Source organism: Lucilia sericata, unplaced genomic scaffold (assembly GCF_015586225.1).
Source record: "Lucilia sericata isolate MDLA Ls3-8-SP2 unplaced genomic scaffold, ASM1558622v1 Contig003044F_arrow, whole genome shotgun sequence".
Lineage (NCBI taxonomy): Eukaryota > Metazoa > Arthropoda > Insecta > Diptera > Calliphoridae > Lucilia > Lucilia sericata.
Genome location: NW_023996662.1, coordinates 17,152 through 35,681, shown reverse-complemented (window position 1 = coordinate 35,681; position 18,530 = coordinate 17,152). Strand labels below are relative to the sequence as shown.

Here is an 18,530-nt window from a genome sequence, read left to right as displayed (position 1 = left end):
TTTTAAAGATTTTTGAAATTTTTTCATTTCATATTATAGATTCCAAATAAAAACAAGAAGAGTAAAATAAGATCGTAATCATTTCAAAGAAGACGAAGTATGATAATCGATGGCGTTGTTGTATAACAACTACAACTTGCAACAACAATACAAAATGCATCTCGTAGCAAATATTGCGTGTGAGTAAAAGTAAGTGTGTACGTATGTGTTAAACCCATGATTTGCGCTGATAATGGATGCGTATGAAAAAGATCATGACGATGATGATCATAACGATGAACAAAGTTTTTTTTCCCATTTACTTTATCTTTTTGTGTTTTTTTCGTGACTTTATTGTTGTTTGTGCTAAAGTTGCTGTGTTACCATGAAATATTAACGAACACAAAGGTGCAACAGTAGAGACACTTGGCTTCAGATTGCACACAATTGCTATCGATCAGTATTTGAAATTAGTGGGCGAAATTTTTAACATGAAATGCCAACGCAATAAATTTTATATTTTATCTGCTTGATAGTTTTTTTTGGAATTGTACGAGATGACACACTTTGTTGTCAATTGAAATACTTTGATTTAAATAGACGTGATATTCCAATAGTTTTTATAAAGGGAATGTATAGTTTTTAGATAGAATCTAGTATGAACTTGGTGATAAATTATGTGATAAATTTAATACATTTAAAGTATTTTTGGAAATTTTAGATTTATATTTCCTCGATATCTTTAATGAAGCATTTTTTGACAATTGTTGACATTGCGAAGAAGAAAGACATGACTGTCATAATTCATAATTCAAAAATTTTATGTAGAAAGATGTACCACCATATATGCCACTAACATACATTATTGAATAAGCTATATTTTTCTAAATTTGGTTATTCAGCACATCTGTGACAGACGAAACACTGGATCTGGCCAAATAATAAATTTATGAAACACTTACTTCGGACATTGCAACAACAATACCCGTTTGAATCTCGATGTACCGCCGAGATGGACCATCAGGTATAAGCGTTGTCATGAGCGATGTTGTAGCTTCCCCATTCTTTAACGATCCGCTCAGGCAGATTTCTCTTCCCTCAGTCTCACAGCCACATCACAAGGCTCTATTGCTTCGGCAACAGCACCTAGAGACATTTGGTACTCCGAAATACCCAGCTAATAAATCGGGATCCCTCTGTACGTTGAGATAATGTGACAAAGGATGTAGGAATTTCCAAAGTCAATCAAACCCAATAATTTTCCCGACAAGATGATAGGTGGGCCCTTATCAATCTTTCACCAACTTACATCAGTTCCATTCTTAGACCATAAAGAATAATCTACGGACATGTAACTACCGAGTGTCAACCTGAAAATTTCGCAACCTATTTTGCGCCCTACTACGCGAAGAGTAAGAGATACTCAACGGGTTCAGGAATTCAACATAAGTTGCTCTGTCACATCACCCAGTGACATCTGTTTGGATGGCAACAACACCGGAAAGGCATATACGGAATTTGGATATATTAGTCTTTAAACCAACATTCTCTCCCCGTAATTTTGGGTTTAAACCACAGCTACTACGTGGATAAAGAGTAACGTAAATTCCACTAACTAACGTCTAACCACCTGGTTGGATCTTATTCGTTTTTCATCACGAATGTACTCTTTGTAGACGAGAGTGAAGAAAGTATTTTCTTTAGTCATTTTAAAAATGAAATTAAGCGAAAAGGATCATTGCCATAAATTGAAACATTTATACTAGCTTTCTGTTTGTCTCATTGTAATTTATAAAGTGAAGATTAACTTCCTTGAAGGACAGGGAATAGCTAGTCACCTGGTTAGCCGGTAAGTAGGCATAACTCTAATTGATAGATTAAATAATTATAAATCATCAATAACTTTTCAATAATTAATGAACAAGGTGGCTATGGTTACCGCTAAGCCATCGTCAAGCTAAGATATCCTTTCCGCTTATATACTTATTCAGCTCTTCAACCTTCCAAGCTAAATTCCTTTACCAAAATAACCCGAAGTACCGCGCAACTCTCCCATATTCATAAATAAGCTGGGAACCTCCTTATATATGGGGCAAGGCAGCAAAAAATTTTTACTTGGGGTTTTCAGAACCATTGTAGCACAGCTGAAAATTATTTGATTTAAACTCCCAGTTTATCGATTAAATAAGAAAACGTTGGAAAATTTTATAAAAATAAAAAAGGATGGAGTTTATTAATCATTAATTTCTCAAACAAATATTTATTAAAAATACATATCAAAAACATTAAATACATAAAAAAACGCTAAATGTGTAACATGGTTCATCCATTTCTAAGAAACATTTACACAATTTTGTAAATTTCAATATAAATTCCCCATTGCCATAAAATTAAAATAACACTTTATATAAAAATGTTCCTCAATCATTAGAAAATCTTATTTTTTTGGCCATTTACTGCAGAGACGACACACATGCACACATGCACTTATTTTGATGATTAAATCCCCCCTATTAAATTTATAAAGAAATTGATTTCTCCCTCCATTTACGAATTCTTTTGTTTAAGTAGACGATTTGCAATTCTTTGCGTTGGCAACTCAATTAAAATCAACATTAAAAATGCTGACATTATGGACAAAACGATGACGGTGAAAAAATCGGCTCCCGAACCGACTTCGGTAAAGTTGGTGGGTTCGTTGCGTAAACCAAACATGGCCACAACAACGACGGGAGCCAGCATATAAATGCTGAAACAGAATTTATTCAAAAATAAAAACGGTCGCGCACTCAGCAATACATTGAGACAGCCACCGCGACCACAAGCGCACATGATGATGACACCACCGATGCAAAGTGCGAAAAGCAATTTACCCATGGACATAATTGTCGCCACCACCCAAGAGGGCGTAGAGCGCCAGTAACTCATAAAATTCGTTGTCACATAGAGGACAATGCAAAAAAGCCAAAATGCTTTACGACCGAATGTGCGAACATGTTCTTTATGTTCATGCTGATTTGCATGGTGATGATGACGATGATGCAGATGCTGGTGATGGAGCTGTGGATGATGAGTCTCTGCCATTACACTGACATGTTGTTGCTGTTGTTGTTCGACTTGATGCTCTGTTTGTTGCAGTTGTTTTTTGGTGATGATGTTGGTGTGGTTGTTGTTGTTGTTGATGGCGTTTCTGTTGCAGTGTGTGCATTAACCAACCCATTGTTGCACCACCTAAATAAGGTGGTATGCGAACCCACGGCTTGACATACAACTGATTGAGTGTACTGTAGATGACATCGATTCTGTCAAAGTAAATGTTGAATGAATGAATAAATGAAAATGTTGGTTAGAAAGGTTTCCCCAGATTGATGTTTTATTTGTTTGTTTAGTTGTTTGGTTTACTGGTTGCGGATTGAGGGCTTTAATGGGGGATGGACTCTTTAGTTTGGTTAGTTTTATGTTTATGGTCATAAAATGGACTTAAAGTTAAACTAAATAGTTTGAAGGAGTTGACAATTTATACCTTTTTTGCCAAGCATATTACAACATACATACAAACGTTATAATCTAATAACAACAATTTGTTGCGTTTCCAACATCAATATGTGAAACAGTATCATTTGCTACTGGTCATTACTACTTACTCAAATGTTATTCCATTGCCAAAATTACACATCCAACCGATGACCACAAATCCCAGTGCTAATGTGACAAATACTATTTTGGCTGCAATTGGCTTTTTAACATACACAAACAACAATCCAGTGAATAAAATAAAATATTGCATTTCACATGCTAAATACCAGGTCCACGAGCAACAAATATCATTCATGTCCAGCAAATTGTGTATGTAAAGGAGATTATACCACCAGTTGCTATAAGGAAAATTTCACAAAATAAAGTCTGTTAAATAAGTAGAAAACTATATCAATTTAATAAGTAATTCAATAAATTGTGCAATTTGTTTTTGGAAGGAGTGTAGTAAGTAGATAATTTGGAATGAATTTCTAGTTAAATTAAACTCGCCATAGATAACGTTTTAAGGTGATTAAACGCAAAGTTTTTTTTTTCAGTTACCAAGAAATGGATGAACCATAATGTCACGAAAAAATAAGTTAACAACCAGTCATTTTCTTTTGCTCAAATGCATTAATTTTTTCATTGAAACATAACAAATCAAACCCGAATTTCACCGTCTCTGATGTTCAAAATTGTGTGTCTCTTTAAGATGTCTTACGTGATATCTAGATTTCATGTCATTCATTTGCTTGAAATATGAAAAAATAGAAAAACTATATAAGGGACCTATAATCCATCTCACCAAATATTGACCCCACCAAAAATTTTTTAAGGCGCGTTATCTTGAAGTAAACTTTCATTTTCGATGGAAACATCTACATTCGTTTGAATCCGCACGTCCAATATTGTATACTTAGGTATGCTCGTAATCCTATGTGACCACTCAGAATACGTACCACCATACTATACAATCGCCCCTCGTTAGGGTCACCCCATAGGATCGGTTTCATTATTCCAGAAGACCTTTTGGGTTTCTCTCACCCACAATTTTAATTCTGCCCTCTTTGCGTCAATGGTTTCCATTCGTCAGGTTAACTACTTCGAGCTCCCTTCCCGACTTCTCCCGAGTGGCCTGGTACCCATATGATATGAACCTTACCTCTGGGAGAATATTCGGTTTAGAACTTTTTTTACAATGCAATAGGATCTTAGATTTAACTTTATCATCTGATTTCGCCTTAATTGCCTTATGATTCTATTATTTCTAATCCAATTTACGCATTCAGTTATTGCTCGGACTTCTGCCTGGAAGCTAGTGTTTGTGATTTTTCTATTTCTGGATCTTCAATATAAAACCCCAGGCCCACTTTGTCTCCCAATTTTAGCGTCATCCGTGTAGCAACGGATACCTACTGGTATTTGCTCTAAAGATCAGGACATTATATCTGGGATCAGCGTTTCAAACTTTCCGACATAATTTGTCTCTAGTATGCGACCGGACACTTCTGATGATTGTGTATAGCCTTCCAATATGTCCAGTATAACTTGATGACATGTCCTATAAACCGCTTTTGGCCAGTTCGCCTAATGTTAGAGCCGTCGTTTGGCTGTAAGTGCCACCTCATATCTTGTATATATAAAAGATATGTATTAAAAGTGGAATATCTAGCATTGTTTCCAGGAGTCTTGGTTGACGTAGTGCTCATGGCTTATACCCAACTATACTCAAACAGCATGTACGTTGAACCAGATTATTGAATCATAGCTTAGAATTGGTCTAATTAGTCTTTTATAAAGCCAATGTGTCATAGTAGGACTAAGGCCCCATTTCATACCTATGATTCTTCTACATAGCTCCCACTACCTAGTACCTTGTGAAATCTTTGCTCTATGTGGTACTTCCATCTTAATTTCCGGTCATTACACCTAAGTACTTAACCCGTCTTCGCCGGGTTAACATTGAGGCATCTAGATTGAGCCTAGCTCAAGGCCGTGAGAGCTTCTTCAGTCCTTCTACACAAGTAATTTGAATCCTTCCCCTTAGAAATATAACGACATCGTCTGCATAGCAGACATGTCTAACCCCCGTATTCATAAAGATATTAATCGTTTATTTTAGGTTTATTACACACATTTTCCATACAAAATTCCTACAATAAACATCAACACCTTTATTATGCGTTGTATATAATATGGGGGGTAAGTCTTTTCTCGGTAGCAGACATGTCTAAGTCCTTTCTCGGCTATGGTCATTAGGATACTATTTATCGTGCTTGCCCAGAGTAAAGGGACAAAGGGCATAAAGGTAGGCAAAATTTTAAATAAGTAGAAACCCAGAAACCAAAGTATACTTTTTCTCAAGGATTAAGCAACGCAGAATCCGAATCTGGTCCCATAATTAAAAACATAAAGCATTCCACATTATTACCATATATGGGACGCTTATAACAGATAAAATTTATTATTAAAATCTGATTGGACCTCAATGTCCCGTCTGTTCGACTTTAAGAGAAGGGTTTAACTACTGTTATAAATTCTTCTTCGAATATGTAGAAACGGTGTTTTTTTTAAGCTTCAGGAGAAGCTTATCTGAAGCGATATCTGGAAATCCTGATGTAATTTATTACTGCTTCTCAATCTTTCAAAAATGTATAATTTGCATTAAATACCTTACATTAAAACACCGGCGGAAGATTGAGCTTGAAATGCATTCCCAGAGGCGGTCGTTATTTTTTATAAAAAATTAGATATTAAGATATTTTTTTTTTTTTTTTTGGATCCAACTTTAAAGGACGAAAAAGATATTCTATATCGGTTACCGAGTAATTCTTGATCGGAAATTTTAATGGAGACATCACATAAAGGATAGGAACAATAAGGCAAATCGGTACTAGGTGCTAATGTAGGAAAACTATTTACATGAAGTGGTAAATCCTACTACGACACACTGGCTTCATAAAAGCGATGATAAGGCCAGTTTTTAACTTATAATCTGAAGGACAAACAATTTTATGGAAAAATCACAACATGGAGTTCAGCGTACATGCTAATTGGGTATAAGTCTGCAAAAGTGCCTAGATCATCCTCCTATTGAAACATAAACGAACGACTCTTAACTTTAGGCTAACAGACCAATGGCGGTTGTAGGGCACTCATTTAAAGGCTATACACAATCATCGGACGTGCTCGATCGGATAACAGACACAAAATATGTCGGAAATACTGATTCCAGATATATGTCCCGGAGGCATGTTACCTTGGTGAAATTCCGTCTTGGTGTTATTGCAATATCCAGGGGAAAAGAGGTGCTACCAATACCTCTAGTCTGGCGGGACTATAAACTGGTGATGATCAAATGTATCCTCGGTGTTTCCTTGTAATTATTTGACATGAGCAGTACGGGTAGCCAGTTGCCCGCAGGACTTTTCCTGGCTGGTCAGTTGGTTGAGGTGTCTTCGGTTTCTACATAGTTGCTGTGGTTTAAACCCAAATTTGCGGGGAGAGAATGCTGGTTTAAGGACTGATATATCTTATGCCATATATGTCTGGACTCTTTCTCCGGTGGTGTTGCCATCTCAACAGATGTCGCTGGGTAATGTCACAGAGCAACTTATGCTGGATTCTTGAACCCATTGAGTATATCTTACTCTTCGCGTAGTAGTGCGCCAGTATAGGTTGAGAAATTTTCAGGTTGACCACTTTGTAGTTGCCTGTCATTCCGTAGATCGTTCTTTATGATATGAGAATGGAACTGATGTATGTGAGTTGGTGATCGAACCAGAAGAAAGACTCCTCTGTCTTACAGGAGACTAGTACTGATTTAGTAGACCTGTTACTTTAGGGAAGTTCTTGGTGCTGTTGCCATCTCAGCAGGATGCATATTGTTTCAGGCTACGCGACTTATTTTTGTGGTCCACCACCCAACTTGTCGGTGCAAATATTGGGTTCGAATTGGCTTTGGAAATTCCTACGTACTTTGTCACATTATCTGACATACAGAGGGAACCTGATTTATTGGCTGGATATTTCAGACTACCAAATACGTCTCAGTAGTGTGGTTGCGCGGGCTTTGAGAGGTTAAGGAATGCACTGGAATGGGCTATTAGTTGATGGGGATATCATTTTAAACAATGGTATCTTTCATGACATCTAAAGGGTGGTCACCTTCCGGTTTACCGGAAGATTGATTTTAACTGGAGTTGGGGCCGCCCCTTCTATTGGCTTTGCATTGAGATTAATCCCATGCTACATGCCATTGCTACCATATCATACTATGTACTACGTAAGATCGAATGTTTTTCTTTATTGTTTACTACTGGTGCGTTGCAGGACCTTGATTGGACATGCGGACTCTATACGGAAAGATCTATACATATATGTACCTCTTAAATTCGAAAATAGTCAGTATGGGTCTAACTGATTAAAAATTAAAACATCGACGACATCTTTCGGACAAATTTAAAACTTGAAAAATCTTGATCTCAGTACAATATGTAAATAAAATTTTTCTGGAATCTGTTCGAATTGGGTCTCAAAAATTCCTTAATTTTTAGCTTAATGTCTTCAGTACATTAATACTTATCGTTTGAGAGCTATACCTAGAAAAGAATGGTCCACTTGACACCCTAATATGCAAGTATATTACTGTTATTCTTTTTTATGAATAAAATTTTTCGTTGTCAAACCATCATAAACAATTTAGAAAAATAGTGCTTATTGTTCGTCAATTAATCTCATTTAAATAAACAAATAGATTCTGATCACTAATTGATCATGTTTTACATATGTCTGTCGCATTTTAAAAATACAAATAGAATATTTCGATAAAAAGATTCATTACACTGATTGTAATGTAATTTACATGCTACCCGTATAAATTTCTATAATAAAAATATCACTCGAATAATTACTTACGTTTTACAATAGAAACCACTATTTCGCTTAAACGAAAGGGTGAATACATATTAAGAAAATCCAAAGTCATGGTACTCAACAGCATTGTAACAATCATTACAGGAGTTAAACTGTAAAAAAAGTTAATAAAGAGTTATGAATGTAACTAAATATTTATCAGAATTATATTTGTTTCAAAAATCTCATACAACTTACCGCATATAACGTTGCAACAAAGAACGAGTAAAAAGTTTTAAATTTCCCCAACAGGATGCCGCCTTATCTGTTGTAATAGTTTGACATTTGATAGGAAATTATTAACTAAAAGAAAAGAACTAGAAAATAATTATTTTTATATTTTTCTGAAAATTACAGCCAAATCTTTAAGTTTTATTTTTCATTCATTCAAAAACCTCATTATAAAGAAAACATCCACATAGAAACAGGCCTGCAAACAGGCTGCAAAGTAAAAGCCTCCAGTTTGGCAAAGATAAAGGGGGTATTCGATATGGCAAACAGGGAATAGTAGTAGACATGAAATACTGTTATCCACAAACAGATGATGGTGCGAAAACCCGTCATTGCAGTTAAAAATTTAGAATTCGAATTTGAATTCTCTAAACTCATAACGGTTTTATAATTAAGTGAAAAACGAAAGCACATCAAAAGCTCTTCCCATATGGAACTTTCGCTTAAGTCATATTGATTTACTGGTACTTCATGATTGCGGTTGTTGTTGTTGGTGGTGGTGGGTATGCCGTGGATTGGTGATTTCTGTTGGCTTTTCATGTGCGATGTTTGTTGAAACTTTATTTTATTTTTGGAATTATAAAGAACTTCGGCGAATATTGTCAACAGAGTGGTTGTTATGAGTATTGTACTGGAAGATAATAAAAAAAGTTTTATTAAAAGTGTTGCCTGCCAAAAGGGGAATAAATGGGGTAGGGTTGAAAAAGCAGTAGATTTCCACAATCATATCCCACTGTGCATAAAAATTTCAACACATACTTACATAAATAAAATACTGCCAGTTTGAATAATATACTTCCAACTAAAATGAGCAGCTTTTGCATCTAAAGCTTTCATTTTCAACTTAAAATTACGTTGCATTTGAAAAGTTTCCTTTTGAAAATAAATATCAGTGTAGAAACTGATTTTCGAGACACTACAACTTTTTGGCAAACATAAACCCAGATGAATAAGATTCTGAAAAGAATGAAATTAGTTCTTAATAAGCATTTTTAACGAAGAATTACTGCTCACCTCGAACGGTAATTTAATATCGATATAATAGGGTGTGGTAAAATTTAAATACACCACAAGAATTGCACTGGAAACGGACTGGTGGCATTGAAAATTGGTGGCTGTGAATGCGATAAGCTGATGGTGAATGGATCATTAAGATCAGCGCATAAATCGGGTGTACCAAACCAAAAATAGTTTCCCCAAGTAAATGTTTTTGGGGCTGAACCAAAAGAGTCCAAAACTGTAAGAAAGTAATCCATTTTTTAATTTAAAGCTAATTTAAAGGTAACTAAAGATAAAGGGGATTTTCTAAAATAGGGGTTAAATGGGGGTAGGGGGTTAATATGGGCCTAACCTTAATAATGTTGGTAGAAGGATTTATGTGTACACTAAAGTTATTTATCCAGAATATCGTAGTGTTTTTAAGTGAATTTTGACCATCAAGTTATTTTATGAAGGGGACTTTATGTGGGGGATAGGGTCAAATGAGGGCCGATCATTACCAAAATCAGCAGTATCATTAAGACTTATATAAAACTATGTTTTGCCGATTTTTGGAGTGAAAAACGAACATTTAACATATTTATGAGCTCAAAAGCCATATTTGGGGGTACGGTTGTATGGGGGCTATGTGAAATAATGGACCGATTTTAACCATTTTCAATAAACTTAAATCAAAAGAAGAGTATGTGCCAAATTTCATCAAATTATCTTGAAAATTGCGACCTGTAGCGTGCGCACAAGGTTTACATGGACACACAGACGGACGGACAGACAGACGGACGGACATAGCTAAATCGACTCAGAAAGTGATACTGGGCCGATTAGTATACTTTAAGGTGGGTGTAGTATCAATATTTTTGGATGTTACAAACATCACCACAAACGCATAATACTATAGTGGTGTAGGTTATAATGATCTGTTCAAATAGGCGATCAAGTGTATCGGTATTGTGGAAGTAAAATCGCAAACAATTTGTGACAAAGTGCACAGTTTGTGAGACTTTTGAACGAAACCCCTAATTGTTTTCTTTACCTACATATTTAACGGAAATCCACTAAAATGACAATAAGAATTTTAACAAATGAGAAATTTTCAAATTTTCCAATTAGAAATATTTCTTTTAAACAAGATTTTATACAGTACGTTCTTATTGAACAATTTTAATATTTTGGGCTTCAAACATTTAATATTTTTGGGCTTCAACTAATAATTATAATTAAATACATAGAGATTAACTTTCTCACCCAAATATATTGGAATCACTTTCTGAGTCGATTTAGCTATATCCATCCGTCTGTGTGTCCATGTAAACCTTGTGCGCACTCTACAGATTGCAATTTTCAAGATAATTTGATAAATGATTTAGCATTTTCTCTTCTTTTGACCCAAGCCTATTGAAAATGGTTAAAATCGGTCCATTATTTCATATATGTAGCTTACATACAACCGTTCTCCCCGAATAGGGCTTTTGAGCTCACAAATATACTAAATGCTTTTGTATCACTTATCGGCAACACTTAGTTTTTTATGAGTCTTAATAATACTACTGATTTTTGTAATGATCGGGCCTCATTTGATCCTATCCCCCATACAAAGTCCCCTTCAGAAAATGACTTGATGGTCAAAATTCACTTATAAACGCTAATGTCCCGATGATATTCTGCATAAATAACTGATGTAGACGTAAATCCTTCTACCAAAATATATAAGGATAGGGCCACATTAACCCCCTGCCCCCATATAACCTCTCTTTTAGAAAATTCCTTTTTTGTCAACAAATTGTTAAAATATTTCTGAATTAAGGTAAAAATTAAATTAAATACTTCATTATTAAAAAAAATAATTAAATTTTGTAGTAGGGTATCATATGGTCAGCCATGCCCAACTATAAATTCTTCCTTGTTTTTCACTTCACAAAATACTTTTAACATATTCGTGTTTAACTTTACATGAATTGGTTGCACAAGTAGAAAATGACATAATTTTAATTAATATTATTTGAAAATGAAGATATAACTTGCACATTGGGTACTATTACTAGGTTTAAAGACAAATTCGGATAACAATTGTAATTAATCAACTTCTGTAACAAATAATGTCCATGGACGTTACGACATACCAAAAATATGTGTCATTGTGTCCATGGACGTTATGGCACACAATGTCCATGAGGAAAGTGACATAAAGTCCATGAAAAACCCTCGATTTACACGGTTAAACAATAAAATAATTTTTTCGGCGGTGTGTCATAATGTACATAGACCTTATGACCTACAATAAAGCGAGACTTTTTTTAAATGTTATAATGTTGATGGACATTGTAACAGAAATGTATTAGAAAATTTGTTTAGAATTATCCGGAAAGAAGTGTATGTAGCATTTTGGATTTCTTTTAAAAAGAGTCCTAGATAGCCGGCCTGAATCAGGGACTTGAACTCTGGGGTATTTCGAATACCGACCATGGGCATTATGATACGCCACCAACGCGTTCAAAAAGAAGTAGGCAAGTATAGTCGGGCATGGACGACCATTTGATACCGTATTCCAGTTATGAGTAAATTTAAAATGCGAGCTATTTTTTATAAAGCCTTAATGCAAATGTACTTAAGCAATTTGTTGACATAAAACTGATATTCTGAAAGAGGCTTTCCAAATAACATTTGATGGAGGCATTTATAAAACTACACTAAAAACAATAGAAAAAAAAACCTATTTTAAGATTTTTGAAGCTTCTAAAGTTTCTCAGATATACAAATTTCTGTATTTAATGAATATGGGAGGTATCACGCTCCTGTTGCTAGTCCTCCCATTTCTTCGCTAAATGTTCACATGCAAAATTTTAAGATTCTAGTTCTAATAGTTTCCCAAATATACGAGTTTTTCCCCCTTATTCACAAACAAAATTTTTATTTTATAAACGGTTTATAAATTAGATTTTGTGTGGAAATTTTGTTTTATAAACCTTTTATAAAATATTTCCTTTAATGTTCATGTTGATACCCATTTTATTGCCAGATATGAATGTCAATGTTGTCCATACAAACTTTACCACTATCGGTTGCAGTTTCTGAGATATACAACTTTTAATATTTATTTTGTATGTATATGACCTCGCCCACTTGAAATTTTAAAGTAAATTGTTCCTTCCAGACATACAGACAAAAATCGACGTGTTCTAAGGAAATAAGGTCATTCAAGACATTTCCTGAGGAGGACTTTGTGTGGGAACTGAATGCCGATCATTACAAAAGTCGACAGAATCAGGCTTATATTAAGATTTAGTTCTACCGATTTTGGTAGAGATACCATTTTAAACATATTAAACATAATTCCAAGGGTTCTCGTTGTATGGGGACTAAGGGAACTTATGGACCGATATTTACCTGTACAAGGACATCCAGACGGACATGGTTTATTTAACTCAGAAAATGATTCTATACTTTGAGATATAGGACAAATATGTTTGTGTATTACAAATATCAGTACAAACCCACCCCATAAATCGAGGCCCAAACTTCTATTTATGTAAAACATCAATAGATTTTTACTAGAAAGAAAAAAATGGAAATATTTTAAATTTATTTAAAAAAAGTAGTCAATTTTAGTTCAGTAACTCGTTACGGAATTCTTAAAACACTTTAAAAGTCTATCCTAGGCTGTCGCATCTGACATATAACTGATATAAGTTGTTAGCATTATAGCCATACCTATAGTAGTTATTTTGACAATAATAGATATGAAATCAATATAAATACTGGAAATAAATACTGGAACAGAAGTAGATCACCATAACAAATTTAATTTAAAAATGTATCATTCTGTTAATATTGTTTTTTTAGGTAGGCGGTCTTAGGAATACAATTTTATATTTAATCTCATTTTAAGGGTTTTCGATTTATGTAAGTGCATTTTTTCGATTAAATCAAACTGCGTAAATCGAGGGATACCTAAAAGGCTTAATTTACTGGAGTCAGTATTCGAAATATAGTTATAGTTATAGACATAGCATAGGCAATACATTTTCAACTATCCTGAAGGTCGGATAACAACTAACTACTTTCATATATGTATAGTTATATAGTTTAAAGGCCCTATCCAAACACGATTATTAAAATTATCAATGGTTTATTAAACACTTGTTTCATATAAAAACCGTAATAGTCGTTTCTGTGTAAGTCATTTACAATTCGCAAACATTTCAAAAGTTATACTCCTAATGTGTTAAATTATATATCAAATGTATAGTGATCCAATTTTGAAAAAAAAAAATAAACATTTACAATTTACCAACCCAAAATTATAATTGTGTAGTTTTTTATGGTACATTCACATTGAACAAATTTACGAGTTTTCAGAAATGAAAACTTGCTTGAAAACTCCACCATTCATATTGATATTGATATGTCAAATAACGCACAATTATTAAAAATATAGATTAGTGCAAAAAATAACTTGTATGTCACACATACATACATATGTACATATTTATTATTGTTATATTGCTTGTCATACAAATTTAAAAAAAATATAAAATTTTTTATTGTTTTTATACAATTTGAGCTGAAAGTAGTTTCCAGACCTACTATAAAAAGGATCTATCTAACACAGCCAGTAGGACGATTGCTTGTTGTAAATTAAAGTTAATTACGAAGGTGGTCCTATATATGAACTTAAATCTTAGAAATTTAATAGGGCCGTATAGAACTTCGTAAAGATATTTTAATTTCTATAAAACTTGTTTTAAGTCATTATGGACCCGATCCTCAAAAAATTTTATGGAGTAATTTATGTTCCTACAAATCACGTTAATTTCAATACCGTCGTTATACTGTTATTATTAAGTCAGTTATGAGTGTTAAAGTCATTATCTGAGGATAACCTTATATAGGAGGTAGGATCTATTATGAATTTTTATCAAATTTCGTAGCTATGCGGGTATTTGTAATCTAGTTATGAGCTTTAAAATAATTTTCTGAAGGGGTCCTAATATGGCGGATTTGGTAAAACTTTTTTATGTCGTTTATACGTTTCTATATAGGTATTACTAACCCAGTTATGAGCGTAAATGTGATGAGGTCTTATGTGGGAGAGGAAAGGGGCCTTATGATCCGATGTCCGCCATTCATCATAGTACAATTTCTGGGCGCATAAAACAAACTTGTGAGAAATTTTGTAACGATTGGTTCATAAATAACTTATTTATGATTCTTAAATCTGTATTACGGGCGTATTGTGTATTGTGGACCGATATTGCTCCCTAAGATAATAACTGTGCAAAATTTCAATCCTCTAGCTTTTCCCGTGTGGCCTCTATCGTGCTTTCAACAGACAAACAGATCATCAGACAGACGGACGGACATGTCTAGATCGTCTTAGAATTTAATAAAATCCCAAAATAGATATAATTTTTAATTTTGTGGGTCTACGAACAATATTTCGATATGTTACAAACGATAATGGGTATAAAAATAAACACATTTCATTGATTTTCTGTGTAACTCAGAATTTGTTTCATGAGCACTACGTCAACTTTTCTGTTCTGGTTTAGAATCATTGCTATAAATTTTAGGCTAAAATGACCAAAGCCGATTATAGGACACTTTATCAATGTACATTATTGGGCACATTGGCAGGCTAAACACAAATATTGGACGCATCCAATTGCATACTTGAGACGGAATTTAAATGATTGATAAAAAATTGAACTAAAGAGGGATGATTTAAAAACATAGGACAGAGAACCCCAATACTAGAATCTCGAAATAATGAAAGGGTGGGTAGAACTACAAAGATCTAATGGGGTGATCAAAAAGAGAGCAGAATGAGAGGCTTCATCAGACTGAGTAAGTCCGAGGTTACGTATTCTGAGTCGGATTCAGACGAATATAGATTATGAAAAGAGAATAACGAAACTCTGAAACACTTTGTCATTGTCATGCTTTTGTCGAAATCAATCACTAATGTCTTGAAAGCGATGTCATTCCCAATATTACATCCTTCATGGAACACTGATTGGAAATTCTAAAGAATTACGTCCACTATAATTACTGTTTTGGGAAGCCGTTCAGCCCTACTTCCGCAGGACTTAATAATTTCACTTACTGACACTTTTGAAGTGATGGTAATTTGAAATTACTTCGTTTATTTGATATTTTGCTGGGTAAGTTTAAATATAACATTGTATTAGAGAAGTGCGAATTTCCACTTAGATGCTGATAAAATTAGCGTTAAGTTTAACAACACTTAACTCTATAATTTACTCTTAGCTGTTATATTTATTCTAATTAAGACCTTATATGGAACTGTTGTAATTTCTGAATGCCGAAAACAAATAAACAGGCAGACAAAATAAATATTTTTGCGGGTAAACGACCAATAATTCGAAGTGTTACATTCGCACCACATTTCCTAAATCAGCATTTTTATAAAAAAAATTAAAACAAAATCATATTTGTTTTCTTTGTAAACAACATTTTTAAAGACGTCAAATTTAGCACCAAGTTAAAATTAAACTGGCTTTCTTTCGATGACACAGTTGTACACTAAAACACTTTGCAATTATCATTGGAAAAGATTGCTGAATGGACAAACTTCATTTTTGTTTTATATTGACAAACTTGTGTTACTTGTTACTGGATTTTCACTTTTTTTTACAAAATTTGAGTATATAGTTTTTTTTTTGCTTGCTGGATATATATAAGTAAATGTACACTTTTATATAGGGTTTCACAAAATTTTCCACAAATCATTTGATTTATTCATAAAATTTATAGCAATTTAATATTTTAACTGAATACCCTTAATTCATGTAAAACATCGAAATAGTACAAATTTTGTTTATTTACACTTGATCATGAAATCAAGTACATTTCATTCATGCGAAACACAATATTCATTCATTTACAACACACTAACAGACACTCAAACACACCTTTTAATCCCCAAACTTCATGTTTGGCCATTGCATTTAACATTATTTCAAGTTCTTGGCCACACTGAGTATGATTTTCATAAAATGCGCCCAAACTGGCTATACCAACAAGGAAATTATGCTCAACCAGTTGTTGAACCCCGGCCAACGTCTCCGTTCGTAACACACTTTCGTTATCAAGTTCCAATTGCTGTGGCGGCGATGGCGTCGGAGACATCGCCACTGCTAAAGTATTTACTACAAAAACGCATAATGCCACCGCAACAGCTCGTGCAACGCGATTTATTTCGCACCACATTTCCGATTGCAACACGTTAACGGTTGTTTTCAACTTAAAGCACAAAAACCAACTGAATGCCAGCCAAACAAACAGCAGTTGTCTATGAAAAATGAAAATGTATTTTGAAAATGAAAAATAGTTTTTCCAATAGAGTAGTTAGTATCAGTTGGAATGTGAAATTAGAGTAGCGAAAGGGTTTCGAAAGCTTGCAGTTGTAATTGTTGATTTTTATCCAGTAGACAACACACACACACATACCAAACAATTTGGAGCTGCAGTGGAAGTGCAGTTTAGCGCGAAACTATTAGCGTTAATAGACGTGACCGTTGGCGTTGCTTAAAGTTATATTTATATAATAATAACAAAGTGTCTGATTATATTTCGATTGTTGTTACTCAGACTGACTTTTGTAGAGTGTCCACTGGAAGTATGAAATCTTGCACCACATTTAACTTGTGGACATAACAATTAAATACTTGTTCCAGCAAACTTGCACACGTACGTACATATTGAATGTATCTTGAAATTGAATAAATTGGTTATTTATCTTATTATTAGAGTGGCTGCAAATTGAAAATTTTTAAAATAAAGATTTTGAATTTAACTGTCATTAAAAATAACATTAGATCAGGCTATGATGATAAGAGCTTCGTTGGACAAAATCTATTGTCTCATTTGTGTCTCCATAACAGGGGCCATGAGAAGTTGTCCCATACATGCTCTTGGTGCTATTCTGCACATCCCACCATTATACATCCTCATAAAGGATAAGGCGCGCAAATCTGCACTTCACCTACCAGAAATAATCAGTTTAAAAGCGGTAACTTGGTGGGACACATGAGTATTATAAATACATTTATGACTTAAACATATATATGGATTCCTGACTGTAGTTCAATAGTACTGACAGTACACAGAGACTTTGAGGTTCTTATACCGCAAAGGGACCAATGACTGACAGACATTTATTGGATCAGAACCATTCTTTAGTTTCCCTAAAAGATACATTAGGGAAAAATACGATTCGTTTTCAATTTCTCCGCCACTGAGAGTCAATATCAGGACTCAGACAGGCAAAAAGCTTCATAATGCTAACAAAAGGTAAATCACAAAAGTTTCTATCACTCACTAAGAGTGACCTAAGATACCACCAGCACATTCTTGGTAACAATGTGACGAGGCTATACAGATTCTGCGAAATGCATGATGAAACCGCAGAACATGTACTGTCAGCGACTGTCAGCCATTATGGCCTCTCAGAGTGAGTATTCTAGGAGGCGCTTTTCTTTCGCCTAATGAAATATTCAATCTCTCACCGTCTAGAACATTAAGATTCATACGTGAACTAAATCTCCAATGGTGAAGCAAAAGGGCTGCACAAAAGATCTTAAATTGCATCGTAGTGATTGGTGACCCCTTAATCTATCAATCAATAATGCTCTTTTTATAGAAATCTGCGGCGAGTAAGACAACGCCAAGCGTCTGTTGCACAGCTTAAGAACAGCTCTGATACCTGGAGAACTGCTAATAATCCTATCGTTAGTAAGGTAGCTTAGCTGTCAAGTGCATCATGTTAAACATCACCGATACCAGTTGAACCAGATATGTTAAGATCTCTGGTCAGACCACAAGTTAAATGAATTTACCAGTTTATAGTTCCGAAGGACTAGAAGTATCTC

At 34.2% G+C, this 18,530-nt stretch overlaps 1 pseudogene; it reads right to left on the bottom strand.

Moving 5' to 3' along the window:
• Positions 1-2,229: 2,229 nt before the first annotated feature.
• On the bottom strand, positions 2,230-16,903 carry LOC119614547 (annotated as a pseudogene).
• Positions 16,904-18,530: the final 1,627 nt, after the last annotated feature.